Source organism: Ornithodoros turicata, chromosome 1, assembly GCF_037126465.1.
Source record: "Ornithodoros turicata isolate Travis chromosome 1, ASM3712646v1, whole genome shotgun sequence".
Taxonomy (NCBI): domain Eukaryota; kingdom Metazoa; phylum Arthropoda; class Arachnida; order Ixodida; family Argasidae; genus Ornithodoros; species Ornithodoros turicata.
The window spans coordinates 36,226,754-36,246,415 of record NC_088201.1 but is presented as its reverse complement, the minus strand read 5'-3'; the positions used below and the strand labels follow the sequence as shown (position 1 = coordinate 36,246,415).

At 46.9% G+C, this 19,662-nt stretch overlaps 1 protein-coding gene and 1 long non-coding RNA gene across 2 annotated transcripts in view; one reads left to right on the top strand and one right to left on the bottom strand.

Annotated features, from left to right (window-relative positions):
- The window catches only part of LOC135378004 (twisted gastrulation protein homolog 1-A-like), a 55,399-nt gene extending 46,951 nt beyond the window's left edge, over positions 1 to 8,448 (bottom strand). Inside the window, exon 1 of the mRNA XM_064610804.1 lies at positions 8,336 to 8,448. The gene's annotated coding sequence lies outside the window, so the exon portion shown is untranslated. The remainder of the gene's footprint in view (positions 1 to 8,335) is intronic.
- LOC135378006 (uncharacterized) lies at positions 7,172 to 8,852 on the top strand. Its single transcript, XR_010418235.1, has 3 exons — positions 7,172 to 7,186; positions 7,257 to 7,408; positions 8,331 to 8,852. It is a non-coding gene; the product is annotated as an uncharacterized LOC135378006 (long non-coding RNA).
- Positions 8,853 to 19,662: the final 10,810 nt, after the last annotated feature.

The following is a 19,662-nucleotide window of genomic DNA, read 5'->3' as shown; positions in this document are numbered from 1 at the left end:
TCTTAAGTTGCCATATCAGTTAAGGTATCTTTCAGCGAGTTAAAAAAAAATCGTATTCGAGGAACTCCATACAACACCACCTAGACAGCATCAGGCCTGCGCCCCACGTGACACAGCCTCACACACGAAGGCCTGCTGTGGATGTTGCTATGCACTCTAAATCGTTTCACATCTTTAAAGGTGTAAAATAGGTGTATTAACAAAGATCACACCCCTTTCACACCCTACAACTTTGTTTTGGAAGTTTCTGAAGGTGTAACAATGGTGTACTACACGCTCAGGTGAAATATGGTCATAAGTGTGTCGCCTGGGTGTATAAAGGGAGTATGTTTATTTTCGTTCACATGAACAAAAGTAAATACATACAACAACAGGGAACGGGAAATTACAATACAAAAGTGCATGACGTGGATTTACAACACGTCTACCATCAGATAATATATATGCAGATTTAGAAGATCTGTTGAGATAGTGCTTAAATTTCTTAAAACACGTTGCTCTCATTGCAAGACAGAACAAATACAAGACAGTGCTCATCATACTCAACTGCAGTTAATGTTTGTATGAGAAAAATGGTATCAGAGTTAATAACATGTATGCCTGCAATCTCAACGAACACGGGTAAGTCCTCCTCGGAAGGTTCTTTTGCAACAACACAGCCAACAGCAAATGCGTTATCATTACCAACTGCACCGTTCACATAGACTATAGATTCTGCGTGAATACCACGTCATGAATGTAACTCTGAATTGCTTCGGGGGCATGCTCAAGCAGTATCGCCTTGGAACCATCAGTAGATGTGGCATTTCTGATGAAGGGTTGCAACCACACATACATTTGATAAAATGTATGTCTTCTTGCTAATGAAAGGGTTACGTTCTTAAAATTTCGAGTTTTTCTAGCAATATCTTTAAAATGCTAGTGTTTCCCTTCGAAACGAGCTAGGAGAGAACCAAACATCCTGATGAGTCGCGGTTAATGAACAATGTAATGCATTTTACAGGGGTTAGATATTTGTGGGTACCACACTGCAAATCCTTGAAGAAACGAATAAATGCAACGTTCTAAGTAATTAACATGCACATGGGGGAGGTGCCTGCTCATGAGAAGGTCTACAATTTCACGAAAGGCTATAGACAGCTGTCATGCTTCATTGCATTGAACAGCTGCCATGCCATATATGATTGTCTGTTTGTTGGGTGTGCATGTTTACATTTACACACATTTAATCACCTTGATGTGCATACATTTATGGACCTCAATGTGATTATATGCAATATGCTGGTAATTGTGAATACACAGTTACCAGCATATTGCCACGAACCCAGCAGTTTTATTCAGCGTTATACCCTTTACACCCCAATTGCCATGAGGGTGTTGAAATACACCTTAAAAGTGTGCGCCATGAACATTTTGATTTACACCCTTTAAGGTGTAAAACGATTTAGAGTGTGAGGTCAATGAAAAAGCGAACAAGACAAAAGCTCGAAGCAGCTCGCAAAGCTCACGCAGGCCTCCGTGGGTTGGGCAGTGCGCAGGTCTTCTATATACTATCTAGGAAGTGTTGCTCCATAGCTCACTGCATAATCTGCGATGTAAGAACCGGATGAGTTTCGGTATTTGCGGTACCGATTTTCTACTCGTCTATTAACAACGCCACCAACAGATACAGAAGGCCTGCTTAGTGCCTCCTGGTGGTGAAAGGGGGTGGCCATCATAAGGCCGAAACTCACAAGGCCGAATTATCAAAAGACCGAAACTCAAAAGGCCGAAAAATAAAAACATCGAACAATCATAAGGCCGAAAATCAGAAGGCCGAAAAATCAAAACACCGAAAAATCACAAGGCCGAAAAGTCACAAAACCGAATTATCGAAACGCCGACAAGTAAGGAACCTAGGATGCGAGAACTGGTATTCCAACTGCGATAAAAAAAATTAGCTCTAGATGAAATAGAATAAACTTGTTGGGAATTAATACAGTAAATAAATCGTTTCACCGAACATCGCATTAATAAAGTACTTTCGATAACTTAGGGGAAAACAAAAAGGAAAAGTAGAGATATGAACCATTGTGACATTGTGTGTTTATTGTACACGGTGGCAATGAGGTTCGGGTTACCAAATGTAGAGAAACACCATCTCCTCTACAATTCATTCAGTGGATGATACAAGTCATTCACTGGCATTCACATACCACACACTTTCTTTTTGTAGTAAACATGTTATAATTATTGCTAGATTAGGTTGATAATACCAGGTTACAGTTTTTTTTTTTTTTAAATGAAAAGAGTAATTCCCTTTCAGTGGTCATTCACAGGGATGCTTACACTAGGTCTTCTGTTTCTTTGGCCGTTTTATTTCGGTGTTCTGATCTTCGGCCTTTTGGTTTTCGGCCTTCTGACACTTCGGCGTTATGATTTTTTGGCCTTTTGGCTTTCTGCCTTATGATAGTTCGGCGTTCTGATTTTTCGGCCTTTTGACTTTCGGCCTTATGATAGTTCGGCGTTATGATTTTCGGCGTTATTTTATGCTATGCCGACATATGCCTGAAAGCGTCTGAGGAAACCCAAGAAAAACCCCAGAGAGCACAGCCGGCACCGAGATTCGAACCGGGATACCTCCCAGTTTCGACGTGACATGGCCAGCACGTTAACCACTGAGCCACGCGAGCTTGTGCTTAGTGCCTCCTCTCGCTCCTTCGCGCGTGGACATGTAAAGTCGGGATGTCAGCCAACCGCCTCAGACGATTTCAAACAGAGGCTTTCTGTGGCTACAAGTGGCTGCCAATGCGGCTTATGGCGGCTCGTCTCCATAGCTACAGTCAGGATTTGTTACTAGTTTCTTCTTTGTTTCTTGTTTTTAAGACGATTATTCATTAAGCACTGAAAGGGCAATCTACGAGGGGGGGGGGATATGTTTAATGATAACAAAGAAGAGGAACGAGGGAAAGGTCAGCCAGACAGGGTGTCGGCTTGCTATTCCCCCCCCCCCCCCCAAAAAAAAAACAGGGGTGTTCAAGTCAAACCGGGACTTTCTGCCTCCTGAGTGTACAAATGGCTCGCGTTATACTTCTTTTTCGTCATTTTCACATGCGGCAGGCCTCCGCGCCTCCGCGTTCACCACGTGATGGTCCAAAGTTTGTGTATGGTGAGCTAGAAGGACTGGTGTGTTGAACGGCGGTTGCAAACGGGTCGCGCCGACGGGCCTGCCGACAGGTGGCTACGAAGGGCTCGGCTCGCTGTCGCGGCGCACGCCCTCGTGGTCACGTGACCCCATGTGCAAAGAGCACCGCGGAGAACCCGGGAGTACCTGCGATAGGCGAAATTGAAGCAGTACGCCGCAAATTTGAGGAAAAGAAAGATGTGCGCGTGCTGGTGGATCACGTTGCGCACACATCGTAAACTTGATAAACTGATAAACTTGATAAGCCCTCAACATAGCTTTATCAGAATGTCACTGGAAAGACGTGTGATTTGTCGCTTTTGTGTCTGAATGCCAGAAGCGTAAAAAATAAAGTTGATGATTTCTGTGCGCTTTTGTCTACGATAAATCCTGATATAATTATGGGATGTGAATCATGGCTTGATGATTACGTGAGTGATTCCGAAGTGTTTCCCCCGAACTATGGCTTGCTCACCATACCCGAACTATACGGCATTTCGAAAGGATAGAAATAGCCATGGTGGTGGAGTATTCATTTGTGTACGCAGATCTATACACGCTGAGGAAATTCAGATTAATTTTGACAACTGTGAGTCTGTATGGTGTCGTCTCTTGTCGAAAGGGAAATCTATTGCATTGTGTTCTTTTTACCGTCCGCCAAGCGCAGGCGAAGAATGGTTGAGAAATTTGTGCGATCAAACATCTTTTATCTCTGATGATATTGTGTTAATATTTGGGGATTTTAACATGCCGGATTTCAAGTGGTGTACTACCGGATATGAGAGATTGAATAATTCATCTGCTTACCGAGTTTTTGATGAGATGTTATCTATGCATTCTTTGCACCAATTTGTTCATCTTCCGACACGCGGCTCCAACATTTTAGATTTACTACTGTGTAACTGTGTTTTTCTGAAACTGTGTACTGTGTTTTTCCGGGCCTCTCGGATCACGAATGTGTGACTGCTAGTGGTAAGATCCACTCTAAGGTAGTATCAAATCAGCATCAGAGAAACATATTCTTGTATAGCAGGGCTGATTTTGAGGCTATTTCTAGGAATCTGGTAGCTAATTACCCTGATTTCGAAACATTAAGCCAATCCTCATGTGTTGGCTTTCTGTTGAAGCATTTTCGAGATATGCTAACTAGCCTTGTTCAGAGATATGTGCCGGGACGGAAAATTAAGCACAAACGCAAATGCGATAAACCTTATTTTACGAAGAATATAAAAAGGATGATCAGGCGGAAATCCGCAGCCCTCTCCACGGTCAAAAAGGACGGCGGTGCTTTGAACTATGATCAGATAAAAACGTTATCTAAATGTATTCGTAACGCAATTCGCAAAGAAAAACGGTCATGTTTTACAAGACTTAAGTTTAATTTGGTGGGCAATTCAAAGCTATTGTGGAAGTACATAAAATCTATGAACAAGGCGCCCATGGGCATTCCTTCAATTAAAACGCCTCACGGTCTTATTGATAACGATCTCGCTAAAGCTTGCACCTCAAGTAACTATTTTCAGTCTCTGTTTCCCTCCCCTGGTGTAGCTTCACACCCTGAGTACAACGTACACATTGCGGAGCCTAGCCACCTGTAACCCTGTCGAAAAACGGCATTTCATATTCACCTTACGTACGATCTGCGCATTTATAATCCATACTGGGATGGGTGTCTTTGGAGACTCGGAGAACGCAAGCTCGGTTGAAATTTCTCCGTGATATTTACTTTGATCTTTCTGGTATTCCTTCTCGTAACTACTTGTTCCCTTCGAATTTTATTTCTAGACGCCTAGATCGCGTACACAAGATTGAGCCTTACCGTTTGAGATCAACAATTTTTCAAAACTCTTTTTTTTTTTTTTTTGTTAGAACGATCCCCGATCATTCGGCCTCCAGGGACATTTTCTTGAAAAGAGTGCACGAATTTCTGTTGCGTTAAACGCTATTGTAGTCTTGTAACTTGAAATTATGTTCATTTGTATGCACTGTTATGTTCTCCTCTCCCCTACGTTGTGCCACTCACGTGGGATTGCAGGATACTTGAAATAAATAAATAAACTGCTGACAACAAAGCGAGCTTGAAACAAATGATTCTTCCAAGTACCCGTACCATACAATAAGGATCGAGCCCCCCCCCCCTTTACAGCCGCCAAATGTTTTGTGACACTCGCACCCTTTGTTTCCTACCCACCCAGGGGTTATTATTGCAAGTGTAGCTTAGACGTGTGGCAGCAGCGCTGCCTACACCACTACTCTGAGACACGCAATGAAACGCATCCATACACCAACAACTTTAATTTTAAGATTTGGAATGGAGAGTTTCACTAGGAATTGGAAGCTGTCATGATGCCTTTGTATTCATAATGTTACGTTACAAACATCATGCAAAAAGCATGAAACAGCGAAAGCAAACGAAAACGAAGTTAAACTGCGCGAGGGCTCGCGGCTCGTGATGCCGCGATAGGCCATCCACCGACGCTGTTTGGTTTCTTAGTCGGCACGGTGCAAGGTTCTGCGTTTCACGGGAAGGCACGTGACTCGAAGCAGAAGAGCTTCTCGGAGCCCCACAAAAATCGTTCCGCAAGGCGCGCAGCGAGCGTCAGCGCATCCATGTAAACAATCTTACGTCACCGGGTGCCATTTCCGCGACCAAGCGTTCCCATGCATTGGATAGGCCGGTAAGCACACCAGTCCTTCTAGCTCACCATAGTTTGTGCAAAACAGAAGACACCTACTGGACAAGATGGCCAACAACGAGGTGAGCACGCACATCGAACAGCGAATTGTCATGAAGTTTCTCGTGAACGAAGGCGTAAAGTCATCTGAAATTCACAGAAGACTTCAGGCTCAGTATGGCTACGATACACTTAGCCGCAGCAAAGCGTTTGAGTGGTGCAAACGGTTCCGAGACGGCCGTACATCAGTGCAGGACGATCCCGGCATGGGCGGCTCAGAGTCCAGTGTCAGAGTTCCTGAGAACATCCAACTTGAGGAGCGCCTGATCCTCAAGGACCGACGGATAACATGTCTCGAACTGGCTCGAAAGACGGACCTTTCTGTGGGAACGTTGAACACTATCATTCATGAACACCTCCAGTTTCGGAAAGTTAGTGCATGTTGGTTCCCGAGGCAGCTCTCCGTGTTTGACCGGCAGAGAAGACTGGAAATCTCCCAAGAGCTAAGGTACCGTTTCGACACTGAAGGACAGCCGTTCCTTGATCGGATCATCACGTGCGATGAAACGTGGGTGCACCATTTCACTCCTGAGTCTAAACGCGCATCAAAACAGTGGAAGTATCCGGGCTCGCCAGCTCCCAAGAAGTTCCGAAGCACCCCGTCTTCGGGTAAGGTCATGGCCACGGTTTTCTGGGACAAGGCTGCCGTTGTTCATGTTGATTTTCTGCCCGGTGGTACCACCATCAATAGTGCATATTACTGCCAGGTTCTCAGGGATGTGCATAAGGCGCTGAAGCAAAAGCGGCCGGGCGTCATCACCAAAGGAGTCCTCCTCCTACAGGACAATGCACGCCCGCATACCGCGCATCTCACGACACGCACCTTACAGGAACTTGGCTGGGAGTTGCTGCCACATCCCCCTTACAGTCCAGACCTCGCCTCCAGCGATTTCCATCTCTTCGGGCCACTGAAGGCGTTCCTTGGGGGCCGCCACTTCAGCTGCGACGACAAGGTCAAGAATGCGGTCCGATCATGGCTGCTACGCGCCGGTAAGGATTTCTACGCTGCTGGCATCCAAGCCCTCGTGAAACGCTGGGGCAAGTGCATTAGTGCAGCTGTAGATTACGTTGAAAAATAAAACTAATTTCTCGCCTGTAAGTTCATTTTACTTTTGCGAAAAATGAAAAGTCCCGGTTTGACTTGAACACCCCTCGTATATTATTTCATGAATATTGCGGCATAAGGTTCTATGGATTGCAACAACGACGACGATGACGATATCGGAGGAATTTGGGCTAAGGCTAAGGGCCATTTCCTTTGTGGCTGAAGAAGAAGGTACCAGACTTTGTAAGTTTAGTACAGTAGTCCTACCGTGGTATAGAACATGTGTTACCATGTGCTGTGCTTGCATTTTCAGGTGGACAACTGTCAAGTCGCTTGGTGGAGAAGCTCCGCTGTGTACGATGAGCGATGCGGTCACGAAACGTACCAGAAATCGTGCTCGTACTGCTTGTTCGGAATATCCGCACCTCTGTCACCGGGAGGGTGAAGTGGTAGCGGGTCTGTAGAGTACGTGTCGTCGTCCACTACCACTTCGTTGCTGCTTTCATCAAAATCGCTTGAAAGCGGCGCGACGTCACTTTCTGTTTCGGACATGGTAGGAGCACTGAGATTCCCGGCCTCCTCGTCCCTTGCAGACACAGTAGACAGCCGCCGGTCAGCTGTGCGGGAGGGTTCCCCCTCATAGGTGCGGTCCACGTTGGTCCTGGTGACGTTTTCAGGGTTTTCCAGACAGGGAATTCCGGAGTACTCTCAACGTCCGTCGTCTGCTCTTGCGATGTATTAGATGGGATTGCTCAAAAACTACGACGCTAAAAACTATGGCTAACGTCGCCAAAACGACATCCGGTTTCACAGCAAACACGCTCTGCGCAAACTACCGTGCCGATTGATACAGTTATCGCTTCTGATTTGAGGAGATACAGGGTCGTATACGCCTTTTTGTGGCAATTCAAATTGCCACAAAAAGGCGTACGCCTCCCGTTTTCAACAAATCAGGAAAGCGTGGTCTTCGTGGTTTTCAAACGTTTTCGTGACGATTTCAAAGCACCGGAAGTTGTGGCGAAGGCTACGTTTACCCGAGAATGTCATGTGTGTGTGTGCTATCATAGTACGGGGGGGGGGGGGGGGGGCACCATCATGTTGCGATATGGGTACAGGATGGGAACGCCTCGCACGATACGGTTTCGTGTGTTATGGAATGTAGACTAAAAAGCAAGATTGGAAAGCTATTGGGTACAAATCTCAAAGGAGAGCTATTACAATTGATCAATTTGCGATGTTTAAATAAAATAGTGAGTTTTTCTCTTCGTCAATAAGGCCGAAACAGAACTATCTTAAATGTACTTTAAATACGATGCTCTACTCTAAATACCTAAACCCCTGAGCGCATACATGCTGTGCTTAGTGCACCTTGATTTCGAAATCGCAGGATACCTGTGGCAGTTGTTGCGGGCATTTCAACCTGTGCGAAGCACATTCCAAGACCTTCGCTGGTCGACTGTTTACACGAGAAACGTACACCTACATCCGAAGCCTCCGATGAGGCTTCGAAGGCCACGCACAACCTATCTAATCGCTTCACAGGTTTTGTGCGTCAACACGAGCAGATAGAGCATTCCTCGCGGGCGGACTCCGACCCTTCGAACACCAGCTGTTGGATCGAACACTCCGATATGCGTTACAGCAGAGGTCAATAAGGCGACGGACCGAACCACGTCAAGGTGCAAGTGATACGAAGATAGGCTCGCACCGAGGTCGGTTGGGGCAAGGCCGCCCCTTGGGTAATTCGAGCCAGAAATGATAGAAGAACCATCTGTGACTGGGATCCGGAAGACCTGCGCGATGGGTATTGAGCGCCCCCAAGGGCTTACTTGAGATGATTGACGGAAAACGTATCCAGCCATTACATGCACACGACGTCTGCTTTTTTGGCGAACTTCGTTTGCGTCGTTTTGAGACACTCCATTTGAAGCTAGCCTCGGTTTCAAAACAAATAAAAATAAAAAATGCGAAAGCTATTTCGGAGAATTGCGTTTTTGGCGGAAAGGGTCCAACGTAGCTTCAGTTTTCGCTTTCCTCCTCCTTTGTTTATTGTGCACGCCAAACTACCCGTCGATATCATGTCAGGATAGTAGCATAATAATATAGGAGAGGCAGTTCAGTAGGGCGAACTTTTCCCCTACTTGACTAATACCCCTGTCACACGGCAAATTGAATGTCATTCCCAGCGAATGACATTCGTTTCGTGTCAATCGGTGAAATCAAATGGCAATACATGCGAATGAGTTCGGGGAACTCATTCGCTTTTCCCTCTCGCACCGACAGCGTACCCTCGCAGTAGAGAGGTAGCAAAAACAACAACGATAAACTGTTCGAATAAATGAAAGACGAATGAAAAATTGTACTCCAACATTTTATCACGAATTTGATAACTTTTGACACGAAGGAAGGAAGGCTAAACACTGTTTTCGGAGAACTACCCTATTTCCCAGTCACCACGTTGCCAAGTCCGGTGCAGATAGGCTTCTTAGTTGTCTTTGCTTGTGGTAATTAGCCAATTAAGTGTCTTTGAAAAATCAACGATTTTGTGAACTAATCTAATGTTTCGCTAGTTTCGAGCAAAAGAAATAAAAATATAACTAATGTACCTGCATAATGCTTCATATGTTCGGCCCTGGTGTCTTAATTATCGACACTGACACTTGTGTGTTTCTTTGAGCAGCTCGATGCAATACAAACGAATGACATTCGGTGCGACTGTCATTCGCTGGGAATGCCATTCGGTTTGCCGTGTGACAGGGGAATCCTAAGTATTTGACTTGCACAATACATGTAGGTCGCTTTATTTGTTTTGTCACGTCATTTAGATACGTCGCTTCAAATATACCGTCACACGGAAATAACGAATAAAGATATGGAAATGACCTGCATCTAACATCACCTGCAAACTGGGCGGTTTCGGTCACACTTTTCATGTAAGAAAAAACGTGCCAATGTGTAACTGATATGGTTACGTCCCATCCCGCCTAATACGATTTTTAGGACTAAGAGGGCGAGAGAGTTGCCTGGCATAAGCCGAAATGGGACTGCCAACAAGTGGGCGTCGTTACTATCACTGATTGACGTCAGCAGGGAATGGCTCCGCCCGTGTGTGTAGACTTGGCAACATACAAAAGTTATAATCAAGTGTGGCGAAAAAAGCAGGGTGCTCGGACGGACCGAGTAACGGCCAAGCTCCATGGAGCAAATGTACAGCGAAAAAGCGGCGAACTCCGCTCGGCGTCGGACGCCCTGCCCGATGCGTCAAAAATGTGGGCGTCCGCCGGCGATCTGCCCATGACAGAAGCGTGGTGGTGGTGGTGATGGTGAAAGGGCTGGCCGTTGTTGGCCTCACAGGGGTGGGCGGGCAACGTCACGACTGACGCCCTGGGGAATATGCGTCCTGGGCCGACTTCTAAGGGAACTGTGCCGACATATGTCTGAAAGCGTCTGAGGAAAACCCAGGAAAAACCCCAGACAGCACAGCCGGTTCCGGAAGCGTCAACTGGGGCTGAGCACGAGGCTGGCCAATCAAAGCGCTCTTCCGCTATGCATTTGCACCAGCTACGTCTCGTTGCCTTGATGTCTGCACGTGGTCGTCTCTGAGTCGTCTTTTTCTTCTGATGGGGTGCTGTCGTCTGCTCGCTGTCTCGCCTACTGCACAGCTAGAACGCCAGGTATTCCCTGCCAAGAAACACATACCACCACGCAGAAGGAGAGCCTACAGGATGAGAAGCTTCAGCTGCTGAAGACACAACTTGAAGTCGGCGAACGAAGGCTGGTTTCACACGCAGGTGCTATCGAACAACTATCGTTCAACTATACATATGCTCGTTACCCATTCAAAATGCGTTCGCCTTCTTCGGGCTTCGTATGCCTGTGTATACGAAGTGCTTCGCGAGTAAAAACTTTGAATGCAAAATACAACCTCCTTGTTAAACACGGGGAATGTGTTTTCGTATTTGGAGGTGATGTAGGCACGACAGGATGAAAGATGCAACGTGCAAGCACTGGCTGCAATGGAAAAGGAGAACCGGCTTCTTTCTTCATGCGACACATACGCCGCAGTAAGTGGGACCACGCCTGCGACACTCGCCGTGTTTCACGGCCAGCACTAGAAGGCGCTGTCGTAGGCTTGGACTTAGCGCCACCACTTTGATGGACTTCTTAGATGTTTCATTCAATAAGGGAAGTGTCATACGCCTGATGGGACTGCCTGGCACACACATTAGGCGAACTGCGACAACACCACCTAGATAGAGGAAGCCTGCTCACTGGTCGACGTGACGTAACAACTAAGAGTCAGCCAATCGGCATCGTGTTTTCAACGGCCGTAGCCAATCACGAACGTGCTTTCAGTGGTCGTAGCCATGGAGACAAACCACCGTCGTCTGCGAGTAGTGATTGAACGTCCCCGCGTACTAAATGGGACAACTTTAAAATAAAGCTCCAAACGGTCCCAACGGTCAAGATTGATTTTCTGGAACGCGTGTTGCATTTTTTGTCTACATATTCAAGTCTACAGATTCCAAGTTAGCTGCAATCATTTGCGAGTACTTGAATTCGCAGAACGGCGAAGCGCTGTAGGAGACGAATTCTGACTTTATATGTCCACGTAGCGAAGGAGGGAGAGGAGGCAATAAGCAGGCCTTCTGTGCCTATGTGGCGTTGACTGGGACCCCGTGCAGTTCCGGGTGGGAGAACTGCACGGATGATAATCTGATAAAAAGCATTCCGCGAAATGGGAAGACACGACTACGACTGATAGTGGTGTAACGAGGGGCGAACAGAGGCGTAAACTGTTGTACTGCCAGTACTGGTGGTGGGAGTAGTGGTCATGGTGAAATATGGTGGTCAGAATACAGGGGTAACGTGTCAGTGCAAGATTATTACGACTCTGCACTATTTACGGCCTAAGCCAGTCGGTTGGTCGCAAGAAAACTACAGGACCCAGCGCGTGGGCGTAAGACGTTACAAACTTCATTACGCTTAAAGAACAACAACTTTACTCTATGGTGATGATTGGAAATTCCGTGTGATATGTACAGCGTACCACACCGCACGCGGAACGAAATTTTCCTCTCATGTGGGGTACACGTGGGGGCGGGAGGCACTGGCAGATCCAAAGGGGGGGGGGGGGCAATCCCCCTCCCCCAAAACGTCAGTTTATAGATTGGATTTCCCTCTCTCCCCTCCCGCACTACGCGCTCCGACAAAGGAACCTCCCCCCCCCCCCCAAACCGAGGGTCTGGATCCGCCCCTGGCGGGAGGGTCTCGATAGTCCCGGTTGCCAACTTCGCGGTCTCGAAACAAAGAAAATGCCCGATTGCTTCGCAAGATGATCTGCCGTTAGGGTTGCCACCTTTCGTAGGGAAAAATACCGGCTGAGGGAGAGGAGGAAATGTTTGCGGGAAAGTGGGTGAGGGGTGGAGGATATACAGAGAGAGAGAGAAAGAAAGAACGAACGAACGTACTCGCTCAAGACAACAATGATAATAATAACGAATAACTAAGAAAACGACTGGTGACTCCGGAGTGGGTCTGTGCTCCAGATTTATTCAAGCTGTAGTGGAATGTTGAAAGGAAAACCCAGTAAAAGCCCCTATGAAAGGTGTTGAGCCACAAATACCGGCAAAAGCTGCCGGTATCACCTTCCTACCGGCAACCGGCACAGCGAGCAAATAACCGGCCGTGCCGGTATAATACCGGCCTGGTGGCAACCCTATCTGCCGTGTCTAAAAATCCGATATCAATAATGAACCTCTCAGCTTCACGAGTTTTCGATCTGTCTCGAGGTCGTTTTTGGGAATGAAACCCACATTTTAGCGACTTAGCAGGGCGGACATGCAGGAACAACATTCCATTCAACAAGGTCCCGTGCACTAAAGTTTCAGAGTACTGGTAGCGCCCCCTCCCGTGAAGGCCGTTTCCAACTGGGTAGGTGGTTGACACATGGTGGCAATGTGGGGCAATGGTAAAAGCAGATCCCAACACTAAAAAGTGTCAACGAAGGATGATCACAGCAGGAGATACTGTTGCTTTGTTCGTTGTTTTAACAGAGCGATGTTGACAACGAAACTGGGAAGTCTGTCACTCAAAATAATTCAAATGACAAGGTAATATTTTCGTTTGTTTGTTAAAGCAAGCATATCATTCTAAATTTCAAGAAGAAGAGTAATCCTTTCTTCACAAACAAGATTGGGATCAGTGTTTGCGGGACGGCAACACAAGCGCCTGCTGCTAGACTTCGGAAAATTTTGCGGTCAACAACTACCAACCCCGGGAAGACTGTTCTGAACTCCCTAAACTTTTTTTAGCGCACACTAAGCGCAACAAGCCTGAGCAAGAAATTTTGCCCTGATTCACTACATTGCTCAAATCGCTCAAAAAGAAAAAAAAGTAGTAGAATAAACTGAAAGCAATATATATTCACTTATGTTGTAATAACTGATTTATGATCTATAACTCCGTTGTTACGTATACCACGTGCCTATACCTGGCGCATTTTCATTTGCGTTTTATGTTATTCTGGAATATATTCCATTTAATGCAAGAGCTTCTCGGTATCTGTTCTTGTTAGTAACACGATATCTCGAAACTAGTTTAAACTATGCGACCACTTTCTGTGTGCGTTTCATAACTTTGCGAAGTAAAATAAATGTCAAAATCGTCGTGCATCAAATACATAATGCTGAATTTGGGACGCCGTAATGGGTAAAACGGCTCGGAAAGACAGCAGTACACAGTCAACGGCGTAAAGAATACCTATTTCATCACGTGTTAGAAGTGCTGGCTGTTTCAACGAAACATTGGATCGCCGTAATCATGTTTACCAGTATGCGCAATATAGACCTTGTCGCGTTACTCTCAAACCACCAGTCTCCGTGCGCTCCTTAGCCGCGTTCCCAACGACGACACAACAGGGGTGGACTGCCAAAATCGCTCTTCCCATTGGGATAAATACTGGTTGCCGCCGTCTTTAATGGGTATGACTGACGATAACGTAACATTCCATATAACTAGCCACCCGGTAGACATCTGACTAGAGTATCAAAGTTCGAAAGACAAAGAAAAAAGAAGATTGCTCGCTTCCGCGTGCGATATGTACACTTGTTCACGTGAGGAGTGCTGGCCGATGCGACATTCTTTTCTGCACCGGTTCCCGAGCGGGAGAAAATGAACGGGCATGAAATGAACACGAACGGACACGAAAATGAACGAAAACGCACACGGGAAAATGAAGGAACTTGGCAAACGGCAGTCAACACGTGCACAGTTCATGTGACTACCACGGGCTGGCAGCACTAATGGCGGCGCCCATTCCTCGAATCGCGTTTTTGTGTATAAATTATAACTGGGCCAACGTTTATCTTGTTCTTAGTTTTACGGACTCCGTAGGGAAGTCGCATAACAGATCAGTTAGAATTCTCGAAGCCACGGCGTACAGAACTACAGCCATTGCAGCCGGCCCACCTACCTAGTTGTGAACAGTTCTGCCGCTGAGTGGCGCCGAAGGCAGAGCGTCGAGCTGCCCCCTGGTGAAGTGCACGGGGCCTCAGTTCGCTGTTGGCATTTTCCCGCGCGTGACTGTGCGTTTTAGGTAGCTTATTTTCAGCTGGGGAACCCCGAAACATTGATTTCCAGCAGCGTAGTAGTAGATGAGGCAATTAACCATAGAAGGACAAACACAACAGCCTCACAACGCCGAGTTGCAAACTTCAATTGAATGACGGCAGTTGAAGAAAAGGCACCAGGCAGTGGGATTCATTATTCAGTTTATTTCCAGCAGTTTATTTTGCAACGGGGACTTCGATGGAATTATATGCGAACTCACATTCTTGACCCCAATTGGTGGAGCAATTGGCTCCGATCAGCGCAGTTCAAGCTGAAAACAAAATCTAATCTTGCAAGAACGGCGTTCTGTAAAAACATGACCCTAGATACCCGAGAGAGACGTTACTTATTTCCTACAGTTGTCAATTCGACTTATTTCATTAAAACAATACTTTTCTTTTTCTCGCTGTACAGAAGTCCGCTATGCGTAAAGTCTTCGCTGAAACGTATACTGGTGTGGGTATGAGGTTGATCAGCTTTTGTGTGTACACATGATACATTCGCATGCTATCGCGTTACAAGAGATTTAAAGGCTTTTTGTGTGTGTGTGTGTGTGTGCTCCAGAGTACATTCGCGCATTTTTCCTTATGTGTGCGAGTTCACTTCCCATTGACCGGCCTCGGTGGATGAGCGTGTCCCCCTAGTGATCCCAAGGTTGCGGGTTCGTTCCTGACCGAGGACGCCAGCAACTTGGTGGCATGGTACACGCCGTCTTCCGCGAGGGACATTAAATGTGGTATGCCGTGTGTCCAGATGTCGGCGCACGTTAAAGAACCCTCAGGTGGGCAAAATTAGTCAACAGACCGACCATTGTGGCGTCGCTCATGATGATAGTTGTTTCACGACGTAAAGCCACCAATTATTATTATTATTATCATTACTATTCATTAGTATATTACTTCTCACTGTCGAAATCTGAGGCTTACGCTGATGTGCAGCTTAGAAGGTATCCGCAAGAAATAAATAAATCCATCGAGGTATATGCACGTCAAGAAATGACACTGCACCAAATGTTCAGAATGTTTTGTTACGTCAAACTGCGCTTTTGCGACAATTATTTCCACCCGCACTACATAAGGCTCCCTAGTGCGGGCGGTTACGGTGCCCAATCATCGAGGGAAATCTTTTCTTTTGCGAGGACCCAAGGGAGGAAAGATGAAAGTGAAATTTCTTAGGCAATTTGAGGCTTTGTTTGTATCTGTCCCTTCTATGTTGTTCCAGCCTCAGAACATCAGTTTATCTCTTGTCCAAGGGAGGACGCAGCCAACGCACCTCCTGAGGAGGAGAGAAGAGGGAAAGTGTAAATTGCGGTTTCCTTGGCGCTGAAATCACGGACGAGTCACGTTCCTTTTGTACTGCTGTCATGGTAACGGCATCTTTCACTCCGCAAGGGGAAATTTTTGCACTTTCGTTCCGAATTTTATTCGTCATGTAGTTGTGGAGTATCCTCTAATTGTAACATCACAGGCGAAGAATCAAAACGGAGATAGCCGCTATAAACGAAACAGAATGCCGTTTCTTTGCACCAGTGTCATTTCCGTAGATAAGTACGGAAGTACTAATGCAGGTCGTCATTAAAGGGACAGTCGCATCCGTTCTAGTCGATTTCGAACTATGGCATCATTTTATTCCTCGCTGATCACTGACCACGTTATCGAAAATCCCACGGGAAATAGTGGCGCAGTTTGACTGCTATTCAATGGAATACTTGACAAGAGCAGACGCCAGATGTTGAGAGTATGCCGGAATTCCTTCTCTGGATAAAGGCGAACACGTCATTTCCTACACCACAAATCAGAGCACGACCCTGAAAAAAGGGATGCGGCGGTAGTGCGGGCGGCCGGACGGCGTCTTTCTCCTCTGAGCGCCGCCCTCTCACTTCTCGTGTTAGGGAGTGACGTCACGCTGATCGAGTTGTGTCGCCGGAGCCTCCGCAGCTGCGGAAGCAGCTCTGATCTTTAAAAGTCGTTTATTTAATATCTAAGCACTTTTCGGACGATAAAATTAGCCAAGTAGATTGTCGACCGATGCCGGACATAGTGGTATCTGCTTCATAGATGGGTTTCTGGATGCGACCGTCCCTTTAAATGGATTTGTTTCACAACGCGGTGCCGTAGTCATAGGGAGGGTGTGTGGCTTCGGGAGTTCACCCCCCACCCCCCACCCCCCAAATCGTACCTTTGGTAGTGCAACTGGGAGAGCGAAAACGAGGGAGAAATCCTCTCCTCCATGTAAAGTTCCCATGGTACCCCTCCCGAAATAGTTTTCTGGCTACGCTATGTCACAAGCATATTAAATAGACCTCTAGCGAAGAAACGTCACGGTGACGTAATCATGACGTTGGTAGACATAACGAAACCGAAACAGCGCGGACGGAGAACACCGCCGTTTCACAAAGCCGTATTCCTTCACGAAGGTCGAGGTCGTTCTTTGTATCAATGGTACACACAAATGAGGTCACGTTTTTAGTCGCTTTGGTGTCTTTATTCGCGTTCCCAGTCCACTGCGGAAAGAAAAGAAGGCTCCACCCAAGGGTTGGTTGCATCGTCTCCAAAGTCAATGTCGTAATCCTGTGCGGAATGTGGTTTGTTATTACGACTTCGTTCCCGCTTGCTTTGTATTGAGACACCACGTGCACTCCGGTCTCCGGGAGAAACACGTGCCCTTCAGGTGCCTGAAGAAATGAAAAGCCCGGTAGCCATCTTTAGAAAGGGCTACCGAAAAGATACATGTAGAACGGAGCAGAAAAAGGCCATATGTAAGGAATTGCATAAAACCCTCACAATATGAAAAGCTATATTTAAACGTGGCATTCTTTTGACTTATTGATTTTTTGCTATAGTAGTTCCAGTCTACCAAATTGGTGGCGCTGTTGTACCATCTGAGGTCATATGTTTGTAAACACAGAGCGGTCTATTAAACCTCTACCCGAGAAGCGTCATCATGACATTGGTAGACAGACTGAAACCGAAACAAATCGGAAGGAGAGGGCTGGGTTCCACGAATGGACACTTGTTCGCTACCTCTAGTTGAAAGAAAAGTAGGACCGAAGGTCGCGTCCTTTCAGGGACCATCGTAATCCCCTCAAGACCGTGGCTTTCTGGCGCGACCTTGTTCGCCTCTAGCTTCCAGCGTAGTTCAACTCTACCAAATTGGTGGCGCTGTCGAACGATATGACGCCATTTGTTTACAAACAGGGAGAGGTCTATTCGAAGACAGCCTAGGATGTTGTCCGGAAGGGTCATTCTTCACACGGAGAATTTTACGGTAGCAACCCTGGCCGAAATGCTCTGAGAGGTTTCGCCCCATGCCTTTACAGCCAAGATTTAGCCCCTAGCGATTACCATTTGTTTGGGCCCCTTAGAGGGACGGTCGCATCCGTTCCAGTCGATTTCAAAACTATAGTGTCACTTAATTCTTCGCGGACCACTGACCATGGTATCGAAAATCCCATGCGAAACAGTGGGATAGTTTGAATGTTATTCGATGGAATACATGACAAGAGCAGACGACGGATGTTGAGAGTATGCCGGAATTCCCTCTCTGGAAAAACCAGAAAACGTCCTTCTGTAACCGGCCAATGATGAAACGCCTTTGAGAAAAGGAAATACCGCGGCCGTCTCAGAGAGATGGCATCTGAACGGCGCCTTTCCTCCTCTGCGCGCCGCCCTCTCACTCCTCCGCTTACGGAGTGACGTCACACCGCAGGAGCTTCTGCAGCGCCGATTTTTAAAATTCGTTTAGTTAATATCTAAGTGCTTTTCGGACGAGAAAATTAGCCAGGTAGACTGTTGGCCGATGCCGAACACAGTGGCATCGGTTTCATAGATGGGTTTCGGATGCCACTGTCCCTTTAAAGAGCACATTGGATGAAAGACGTTCGACACGGATGAAGCCCTCCAGAAAGATGTCCTGCAGTGGCTACGACAGCAGCCCACTTCTTTCTATGTCAGACATCAGAGTTGCCACAGCGATAGCAGCATTGTCTAGAAGCGCATAGTGAATACTTTGAAAAACTGACTTACGTAGTTCGGTGTTTCCCGATTTTTCCATTGTATGTAAAGAAATAAAAGTATGTCAACATTGAACAACCCTTGTACTATATGTTCCTCTTCAGACTCTAAAAAAAAATTTGCTCATTTCTGTGAGGTGCATATAGTTGAAAATTCAAAATACCTGTGGCCGTAGCGACGGGGGGCGAGAGGGGCAGCCGCCCCGGGCGCCCTCGCCAGAGAGGGCGCCGAACGGCAGGATGTCTCTGGGTTTGTTGGACAGGATAAAGCGGGAACGAAGAAAATTTGAATTTACGATCTCGGCAGTGCAAATAAGCGTTTTCATTTCTTTGTTTACAGGGCTCCTGAGGCAGTGAGAGATGGCGGGGCTTCAGATTTACCCTGCCCTGGGCGCAAACTTGTCTGGTTACGGCTCTGCTCAATTTCTGGACAATAGACTGATGTGGAAAAGAAACGTCATACATTGCTGTTGGTTCGTTTATCTCCACGAAAAAATGGAAAAGAAAACCACCTCTGTGTCCACCTACTGATCCCAAGGCTGAGGTCGCCAGCAACTACGTGGCAGACACCCTCAGATGGGCAATATCAATCCACAGATCTGTGGCGTCATTCATGATCAAATAGTTGTCTCGTTACGTTCGCATCTAAAACGTGCCCTTCAATCTAAAAAAAACAATTTGCTGAAACGTACCTTTTTTTTTTTGATTGCGTGTTAGCGCCGCGAAGCAACTGTGGCTCTGAGCGGCGTACAGACGTGGACAGACAGAGACAGGACAGCAGGAAGGAGTGGGGGACAGAGGGATTAGTATGCGTCCTGGGCCGACGTCAAGGGGAACTGTGCCGACATTCGTCAGGAAAGTCTTCGGAAAACCCAGGGAAAACCTCAGACAGTACAGCCGGTGGTAGGATTCGAACCCACCACCTCCCAGTCTACAGCACGACCTTGGTTACCACCAACGAGCGGACGCCTTAGCCCACTCGGCCATGCCGCTGGTACTTCGAATGCACGACGATAGAGAAGTGCGCGGAGGCGATCAAACGTCTGTGTCTTGCGCTGCTGTGTCCCGTACAGCTATTGAATAGATCACAATTCAA